At 44.1% G+C, this 9928-nt stretch overlaps 1 pseudogene; it reads left to right on the top strand.

Annotated features, from left to right (window-relative positions):
• Window positions 1–3670: 3670 nt before the first annotated feature.
• On the top strand, window positions 3671–4602 carry LOC117064631 (annotated as a pseudogene).
• The last annotated feature ends 5326 nt before the right edge of the window (window positions 4603–9928 follow it).

Below are 9928 nucleotides of genomic sequence, written 5' to 3'. Positions count from 1 at the left end.
CATCAACACCGTGAGGTATCACTTCACACTCACTAGAATGGCTAGGATCAAGAAGACAGATAAGTGTTGGTGAGGATGTGGAAGAATTGGAACCTCATGCATTGCTGGTGGGAATGTAAAATGGTGCAGCCACTGTGAAACAGTCTGGCCATTCATCAAACAATTAAACCTAGAGTTACCATCTGACCAAGTATTTTCTACTCTTAGGTGTTTTCATTTCTCTTCTAAGAGAAATAAAATGTTTTGTTCGTGTTCACACAAAAATTTGTACAAAAATATGTATCGTAGTGTTACTTATGATAGCCAAAAGGTGGAAACAACCCAAACAGAAACAAAATGTGATATATTTCTATAATAAAATAGTATTCAGTTATCAAAAAGAATAAAGTACTGATACACGCTACCACTTAAATGAGACTTGAAAACATACTAAGTTAAAAAAAGTCACAAATGTGTACATATTATATGATTCAATTCATATGAGGCTTCAGAACAAGCCAATTTATAGATATCAAATGTGAATTCATTGTTGCTTAAGGCTAAGGGTGAGGAATTAGATGGGGATTGGGAGATATAGCTAAAAGATGAGAGTTTCTTTTTGAAGTAATCAGAATGTTCTAAAATTGACTGTGGTGATGGTTTCACATATCTGTGCACATCCTCAAAACTATTGAATCATACACTTTAAATGGATGAATTGTTATATGAATGATCTATCAATAAAACTATTTTATTTTTAAAGAAAATGCCTAGTTTGAAATAATAGGTGGTGAGAGGGGTGGATCTTCATCAGCACCAGAGGGATGGGCAACTTTTTGCTCTGTGCTCACCAAGGTTGTCCCAGCAAATAGGAGGGAGTATGCATAGCAGTTAGGTGTGCACTTTCTGGAGTCAACTGCTCGACTTTGAACATTGAAGCATTTTCTGTCATTTCCTAGCTGTGGCATCCTAGACCCATCATTTCCCTATCTCCCTTCTCTAAGTCTCAGTTTCCTCATCTTAGTAACAATAGCACATATGGCTGAGGATGTTGTGTGGAGTAGGGGTTGATCAACTCAGAAAATCCATGTGTCTGACAGAGCATAAGCACCTTATAATTATGGCATGGGGTTAGGGGTAGCTTAGTTGACATTCCTTTACCATCTCAAAGTATTTAGTCAGGGAGAACACTGCCTCAGCCCATAGCTGCCCAAGTCACTCTAGCTGGAATTATTTGGGCTTTCTACCCCCCAGGATCTGTCCAACTTATTCCTCACTCAGTCCTGAACTACACAGTACTTTGTTTCAACAGTTTTAGCCCAGCAGGTCATAGAGTATGGAATGGATCTCACAACCCTAGATTTGGCATCAGGTGCGCCCACACTGAAATCTAGAATCTAGAACTCTAGACACCCAAGTGTCCTTCTCAACTCCAGCTTTCTGCTAGATTACTTAGTCTTTATCACTGGACATTAGCCTTTTTGCTTGCTTGCCCTCAACCAAGGTTACCTATTGATACTACAGCCAGATCCTGAAGTGACCTTCTTGGATGTGCCCTCAGAATTCTCCTCTGAATATTGTTCTAGTACTTACCAACTAATCACTGGCATCTTGTTATAAGTGGACCAATTACATGGAGCCATACCCCTCTGCCCACCGAAATTAGGGTGCTCTGCTTCCTAGTCTTCTGCTGCCATATTCAAATGTCTGACCATCTACTCCATTTAAAAGAAATCCTGTCTGAAATTTAACCTAAGTGGCCAAATCTTCAGACCCAAATAATTAGAATGCCAGCAGTTCACTGAGTTGGACACAGTGGAGTAGAATACTAGCTGTACAAAGGACACAGCCTTCAGCCTGCTCAATTTCTTTGTATGAAATAAAGGCTTTTCCCCTCTGCCATGAATCAGCATGTGAGCCTCCAGCATGCATTGTGCTGAGCCCTAGATAGAAAGCGAATGAATACAAGAGGCTAAATATTCCCTTGGTTGTAAATAGGTCTTTCGATGGTTGGAAGACTGGGGAGTTGGGCAACTGTAAAATTCAACATGTGTGGCTTAACAGCTTCTCAGAGTAAAAGTCAACCCCTGGGTTTTTTTTGTTGGTTTGCTTTCCTCCATTTTGTCTGTGACCTAAGCAGTGGAAATCTGAAATGTCACAATTTTACTCTGGAATTTGGAAAGCTGCAAGTACTCCAACTAAAACATACCCAGGTTTAAATATTTTCTTTTTATTTTCCTCCTGTTTTCATAGAGGTTGAATAGAATTAGAAGACAAATTATTCATCAAAACAAACTCAAATCATGCCTGTAATCCCAGCACTTTGGGAGGCCGAGGCGGGCAGATCATGAGGTCAGGAGATCGAGACCATCCTGGCTAACATGGTGAAAACCCATCTCTACTAAAAATACAAAAAAATTAGCTAGGCGTGGTGGCAGGTGCCTGTAATCCTAGCTACTCAGGAGGCTGAGACAGGAGAATGGCATCAACCCAGGAGGAGGAGCTTGCAGTGAGCCAAGATTGTGCCACTGCACTCCAGCCTGGCAACAGGGTGAGACTCTGTCTCAAAAAAAAAAAAAAAAAGGACACATTACAAAGTCTTTTAAAGCAATGTCTCTGTTGTCCATTGACTCTTGGGGAAAGAAGTGCTCTAGTTTTTTTCTGCAACACTGGGCATGTAGTTTAGCAAAATCATTTACAAGTCAGTCAGCAGTGAGTCTCCCTCTCTCTCCCTCTCTCTCTCTCTACCCCCCCCACCCGTTCCTCTCCCTCTCTCTCCCTCTCCCTCTCCCTGTCTTCTCTTTCCCTCCCCACCACCACCTTTCTTACGTTTAGAGGATGAATGAGAGCTGGATTTTTAAAAAATTTTCTGTGGCGTGTTGTCTAAAATCAGGACGCCAGTTTAAAGGGGCAAAATGCTTTTTAAAGGATGACTGGAGGAAGGAATAGTTTAATTTTCTAACTTGGAAGTCATTGATACTGACTCACAGGTCACTGAGATCCTTCTCTAACAAACCATAGAACTCAAGAAGTAGTTGTTTGTTTTTTTCCCAATATTGGTAGATTAGAGGCATTCAGCATGCCTCAGCCACTTGCAAATAGCAAAATAGTACATAAAGATCAAGTCTGTGAGCTTTAATTCAAGAAGCAAATGGTAATCTACCAGAATCTTAAAGAACAACCCAGATCTCAGAGAAGAAAACACTGGCAAACAGCCCTCATGGTAGTGTCCAGCTGATAAAAGGACAGAAAAAAAAAAAAGAAAAAATCCTACTTGCATGAAAATAATTACAAAAATTAGAAGTGCTAGCATCTCCAGATGAGAAGGAACCAGAGCAAGAATTCCAGCACCATGAAAAATCTGAATGTAGTAATACTATCAAATGATTACAATAGCTCTCCAGCAATGGTCCATAGCCAAAATGGAAACACGGAAATGACAGATAAATAATGTAAAGCATGGATTACAAGGAAGCTCATTGAGATCCAAGGCAAGGTTGAAAATCAATACACCATTATCCTGCCAGAATTACTGACCTGAACCCTCACACGAAGGGTACAATCCCTAAACTGGAGTTGGGCAGTGATGGGCTGGCACTCCCTTCTGACCTTTGGTGCAACAGCCTCAGAATCAGACATGGTCCAGAACTTGAAAGACTTAGAGGAATGGCTGCATACTGACTCCTAGGACATGGGCATGGCACTGATGCTGTTGCTAGGGGCTAGCACTGTGGCCTATGTTGTACACAAATCCATGTTCACCATGGAAGGCAAACACAACCATCTTCTTCAATCATATCGGTGGCATGCAGCAGGACACTATCCTGGCCAAAGCCTTCATTTTAGGATCCCCTGGTCTTAGTACCCCATTAACGATGACATTCTGGCCAGACCTTGAAAAATTTCCTCCCTAACAGGTTCAAAAGACCTGCAGGTGGTGAACATATCCCTGTGAGTGGTGTCTCAACCCAACATTCAGGAGTTTCCTAGCATGCACAATCACCTAGGGCTAGACAACAAAGAATGAGTGTTGCCATCCATTGTCAAAAAAGTGCTCAAGAGTGTGGTAAGTTCAATGCCTCATAGCTGATTACCCAGTGGACCCAGGTATCCCTGTTGATTCAATGGGAGCTGCCAGAGAGGGCCAAGGACTTCAGTCTTGTCTTGGATGATGTAGCCATCACAGAGCTGAGCTTTAGCTGAGAGTACACAGCTACTGTAGAGGCCAAACAAGTGGTCCAGCAGGAGGCCCAGCAGGCCCAGTTCTTGGTAGAAAAAGCACACCTAGAACACCACCAAAGATTGCCCAGGCTAAGTATGAAGCTGAGGCTGCTAAGATGCTTGGAGAAGCACTGAGCAAGAACCCTGGCTACATCAAAATTAACAAGATTAGGCAGCCCAGAACATCTCTAAGACAATCACATCACAGAATCACGTCTGTTTCACTGATGACAATCTTGTGCCGAACCTACTTGTCTTGTGGACGAGACTTTCACCTGGGGAAATAAATCACGTCTGTTTCACTGATGACAATCTTGTGCCGAACCTACTCGTCTTGTGGACGAGACTTTCACCTGGGGAAATAATGGCATTCTCATTAAGGGTAAGAAATTAGCCTGGTAACCAAGAATTTTACCTCCAAAGAGAAAGTGAATCTGCTTCTCCAGTTTTTGAGAAGCCAGTTAGGAACCCAGCACAGCCCCACCCTGGCCCAGTATCATGTGAAAGTTTCTTACACCTGCAGCTATCCTCCCAACTCCTCCTGAATAAAGAAAGGCTAAACACCAGCCCTTTTTCTGTGAAATTACTTTTCTCCTCCCTTTGTTAGCCGGGGGTGTTGTGACAGTGTGTGATCCCTCAATGATTTCCTACACTGTTGGTTCCTCCCTCAAGAATGGGAGGAGATAACCACTAACTTAAAAATTCTCAATAAATTTTTATTACTTAAAAAAAATATCGGCAAGATGGCCGAATAGGAAGAGCTCCAGTCTCCAACTCCCAGCGCGAGCGACACAGAAGACCGGTGATTTCTGCATTTTCAACTGAGGTACTGGGGTCATCTCACTGGGGAGTGCCAGACAATTGGTGCTGGTCAGCTGCTGCAGCCAGACCAGCGAGAGCTGAAGCAGGGCGAGGCATCGCCTCACCTGGGAAGCGCAAGGGGGAAGTGAATCCCTTTTCCTAGCCAGGGGAACTGAGACACACAACACCTGGAAAATCGGGTAACTCTCACCCCAATACTGCGTTTTAAGCAAACTGGCACACCAGGAGAATATATCCCACACCTGGCCGGGAGGGTCCCACACCCACGGAGCCTCCCTCATTGCTAACACATCAGTCTGCGGCGATCTAACTGCAAAGCAGCAGCGAGGCTGGGGGAGGGGCACCCACCATTGCTGAGGCTTAAGTAGGTAAACAAAGCTGCTGGGAGGCTCGAACTGGGTGGAGCTCACAGCAGCTCAAGGAAACCTGCCTGTCTCTGTAGACTCCACCTCTGGGGACAGCACACAGCTGAGGTCCAATAGGGGAAGCAGCGGGGGCCGGTGCAGACGCGAACGACTCTGTCTGACAGCTTTGAAGAGAGCAGTGGATCTCCCAACACAGAGGTTGAGATCTGAGAAGGGACAGACTGCCTGCTCAAGTGGGTCCCTGACCCCTGAGTAGCCTAACTGGGAGACATCCCCCACTAGGGGCAGTCTGACACCCCACACCTCACAGGGTGGAGTACACCCCTGAGAGGAAGCTTCCAAAGGAAGAATCAGACAGGTACACTCGCTGTTCAGCAATATTCTATCTTCTGCAACCTCTGCTGCTGATACCCAGGCAAACAGGGTCTGGAGTGGACCTCAAGCAATCTCCAACAGATCTACAGCTGAGGGTCCTGACTATTAGAAGGAAAACTATCAAACAGGAAGAACACCTATACCAAAACCCCATCAGTACGTCACCATCATCAAAGACCAGAGGCAGATAAAACCACAAAGATGGGGCAGAAGCAGGGCCGAAAAGGTGGAAATTCAAGAAATAAGAGTGCATCTCCCCCTGCAAAGGAGCGCAGCTCATCGCCAGCAACGGATCAAAGCTGGTCAGAGAATGACTTTGACGAAATGAGAGAAGAAGGCTTCAGTCCATCAAACTTCTCAGAGCTAAAGGAGGAATTACGTACCCAGCGCAAAGAAACTAAAAATTTTGAAAAAGAGTGGAAGAATTGATAGCTAGAATAATTAATGCAGAGAAGGTCATAAATGAAATGACAGAGATGAAAACCATGACACGAGAAATACGTGACAAATCCACAAGCTTCAGTAACCGACTCGATCAACTGGAAGAAAGAGTATCAGCGATTGAGGATCAAATGAATGAAATGAAGCGAGAAGAGAAACCAAAAGAAAAAAGAAGAAAAAGAAATGAACAAAGCCTGCAAGAAGTATGGGATTATGTAAAAAGACCAAATCTACATCTGATTGGGGTGCCTGAAAGTGAGGGGGAAAATGGAACCAAGTTGGAAAACACTCTTCAGGATATCATCCAGGAGAACTTCCCCAACCTAGTAGGGCAGGCCAACATTCAAATTCAGGAAATACAGAGAACACCACAAAGATACTCCTCCAGAAGAGCAACTCCAAGACACATAATTGCCAGATTCACCAAAGTTGAAATGAAGGAAAAAATCTTAAGGGCAGCCAGAGAGAAAGGTCGGGTTACCCACAAAGGGAAGCCTATCAGACTAAGAAACTACCATCAGAGTGAACAGGCAACCTACAGAATGGGAGAAAATTTTTGCAACCTACTCATCTGACAAAGGGCTAATATCCAGAATCTACAAAGAACTCAAACAAATATACAAGAAAAAAACAAACAACCCTATCAAAAAGTGGGCAAAGGATAGGAACAGACATTTCTCAAAAGAAGACATTCATACAGCCAACAGACACATGAAAAAATGCTCATCATCACTCGCCATCAGAGAAATGCAAATCAAAACCACAATGAGATACCATCTCACACCAGTTAGAATGGCAATCATTAAAAAGTCAGGAAACAACAGGTGCTGGAGAGGATGTGGAGAAATAGGAACACTTTTACACTGTTGGTGGGATTGTAAACTAGTTCAACCATTATGGAAAACAGTATGGTGATTCCTCAAGGATCTAGAACTAGATGTACCATATGACCCAGCCATCCCACTACTCGGTATATACCCAAAGGATTATAAATCATGCTGCTATAAAGACACATGCACACGTATGTTTATTGCAGCACTATTCACAATAGCAAAGACTTGGAATCAACCCAAATGTCCATCTGTGACAGACTGGATTAAGAAAATGTGGCACATATACACCATGGAATACTATGCAGCCATCAAAAAGGATGAGTTTGCGTCCTTTGTAGGGACATGGATGCAGCTGGAAACCATCATTCTTAGCAAACTATCACAAGAACAGAAAACCAAATACTGCATGTTCTCACTCATAGGTGGGAACTGAACAATGACATCACTTGGACTCGAGAAGGGGAACATCACACATCGGGGCCTATCATGGGGAGGGGGCAGGGGGGAGGGATTGCATTGGGAGTTATACCTGATATAAATGACGAATTGATGGGTGCTGACGAGTTGATGGGTGCCGCACACCAACATGGCACAAGTATACATATGTAACAAACCTGCACGTTATGCACATGTATCCTAGAACTTAAAGTATAATAATAATTTAAAAATGGCAAAAAAATATACATATCAACACATTCTAAAGCAATCCAGGAAATAGATAAACATCTTAAAAGAGAATCAATCAGAGTTTCTGGAATTGGAAAAACTCACTTAAGGAATGTCAAAATACAATTAAAAACTTTATCAATAGACTGGACCAAACAGAAGAAAGAATTTCAGAGCTTGAAGACTGGTATTTTTAACCGAATCTAACAAAAATAAAGAAAACCTGATTTTAAAAATGAGCAAAGTCTTTGAGAAATACGGCATTATGTAAAGTGACCAAACCTATGAATAACTGGCATTCCTGCGAAAGAAAGAGTAAAAGTAAACAACCCAGAAAATGTATTTGAGAAATTAATTTAAGAAAACTTCCCTAATCGAGATCTGCTGGCAAGATGGCTGAATAGGAATAGCTCCAGTCTGCAGGTCCCAGCAAGACTAACACAGAAGACAGGTGATTTCTGCATTTCCAACTGAGGTTGCCTGTTCATCTCATTGGGACTGGTTAGGCAGTGGGTGCAGCCCACAGAGGGTGAGCAGAAGCAGGGTAGGGCATTGCCTCAGTGGGGAAGTACAGGGAGCAGGGTGGAGGGCCTCCCTTTCCCAGCCAAGGGAAGCCACGAGGGACTGTGCTATCCAACCCAGATCATATGCTTTTCCTTTGGTTTTTGCAATCCGCATACCAGGAGATTCCCTCACGTGTCTACATCACCAGGGCTCTGGGTTTCAAGCACAAAACTGGGTGGCTGTTTGGGCAGACACCAAGCTAGGTGCAGGAGGCAGGAGGTTTTTTTGTACCTCAGTGGCACCTGGAACCCCAGTGAGACAGAACCATTCAGAACCATTTACTCTCCTGGAAAGGGGGTTGAAGCCAGAAAGCCAAGTGGTCTCACTCAGCAGGTCCAGCTCTCACAGAGCTCAGCAAGCTAGCAACCACTGGCTCGAAATTCTCTGGCTGCCAGCCCAGCAGTCTGAACTCGACCTAGGATGCTTGAGCTTGGTCGCGGGAGGAGTGTCCGCAATTACTGAGGCTTGAGTAGGCGTTTTTCCCCTGACAGTACTAAAAAGGCCTCGAAGTTCAGAATGGGCAGAACTCAACACAGTGCAGCAAAGCAGCTGTGGCCAGACTGCCTCTCTAGATTCCTCTTCACTGGGCAGGACATCTCTGAAAGAAAGGCAGCAGCCCCAGCCAGGGGCTTATAAATACAACTCCCACCTCACGGGGACAGAGCACCCGGGGGAGGGGGCAGCTGTGAGTGCAGCTTCGGGGTCTTAAACGTTCCTGCCTGCCAGCTCTGAAGAGAGCAGTGGATCCTGACAAGGAGGGTACTACCAGGACAGCACTCTAGCTCTGCTGAAGAACAGACTGCCTCCTCAAGTGGGTCCCCAACCGCTGTGCCTCTTGGCTTGGAAAGACCTCCTGAAAGGGGTTGACAGAAACTTCATACAGGAGAGCTCTGGCTGGCATCAGGCTGGTGCGCCTATGGGACGAAGCTTCCAGATAAAAAAGCAGCCAGCAATCTTTGCTGTTCTGCAGCCTCCACTAGTACCCAGACAAATAGGATCTGGAGTGGACCTCCAGCAAACTACAGCAGGCCTGCCGAAGAAGTGCCTGACTGTTGGAAGAAAAACTAACACAGAAAGCAATAACATCAATAAAAAGGACTCACACGCAGAAACCCCATCCAAAGGTCATCAACCTCAAAGATCAGAGGTAGATAAATCCACTAATATGAGGGAAAAACCAGTACAAAAAGGCTGAAAAATCCAAAAAGCAGAAGGCCTCTTCTCCAAATGATCACCAACTCCACTCTGGCAAGGGCACAGAAATGGAAAGAGAATGAGTTTGAAGAATTGACAGAAGTGGAGGTGGGCATAACAAACTCCTCTGAGCTAAAGGAGCATGTTCTAACCCAATGCAAGGAAGCTAAGAACCTTGACAAAAGGTTACAGGAACTGCTAACTGGAATAACCCATTTAGAGAAGAATATAAATGACCTGATGGAGCTGAAAAACACAGCACGATAACTTTGTGAAGCAAACACAAGTATCAATAGCTGAATCAATCAAGTGGAAGAAAGGATACCAGAGATTAAAGATCAACGTACTGAAATGAAGCAGAAAGACAAGATTAGAGAAAAAAGATGGAAAAGGAACGAACAAAGCCTCCAAGAGGATTTTTCTTGCGAAAATACCGAACCTACGATTGATTGAGGTCCCTGAAAGCGA

Source organism: Trachypithecus francoisi, unplaced genomic scaffold, assembly GCF_009764315.1.
Source record: "Trachypithecus francoisi isolate TF-2019V2 unplaced genomic scaffold, Tfra_2.0 Contig01579, whole genome shotgun sequence".
NCBI lineage: Eukaryota > Metazoa > Chordata > Mammalia > Primates > Cercopithecidae > Trachypithecus > Trachypithecus francoisi.
This window is presented reverse-complemented; position numbering and strand designations above follow the sequence as displayed.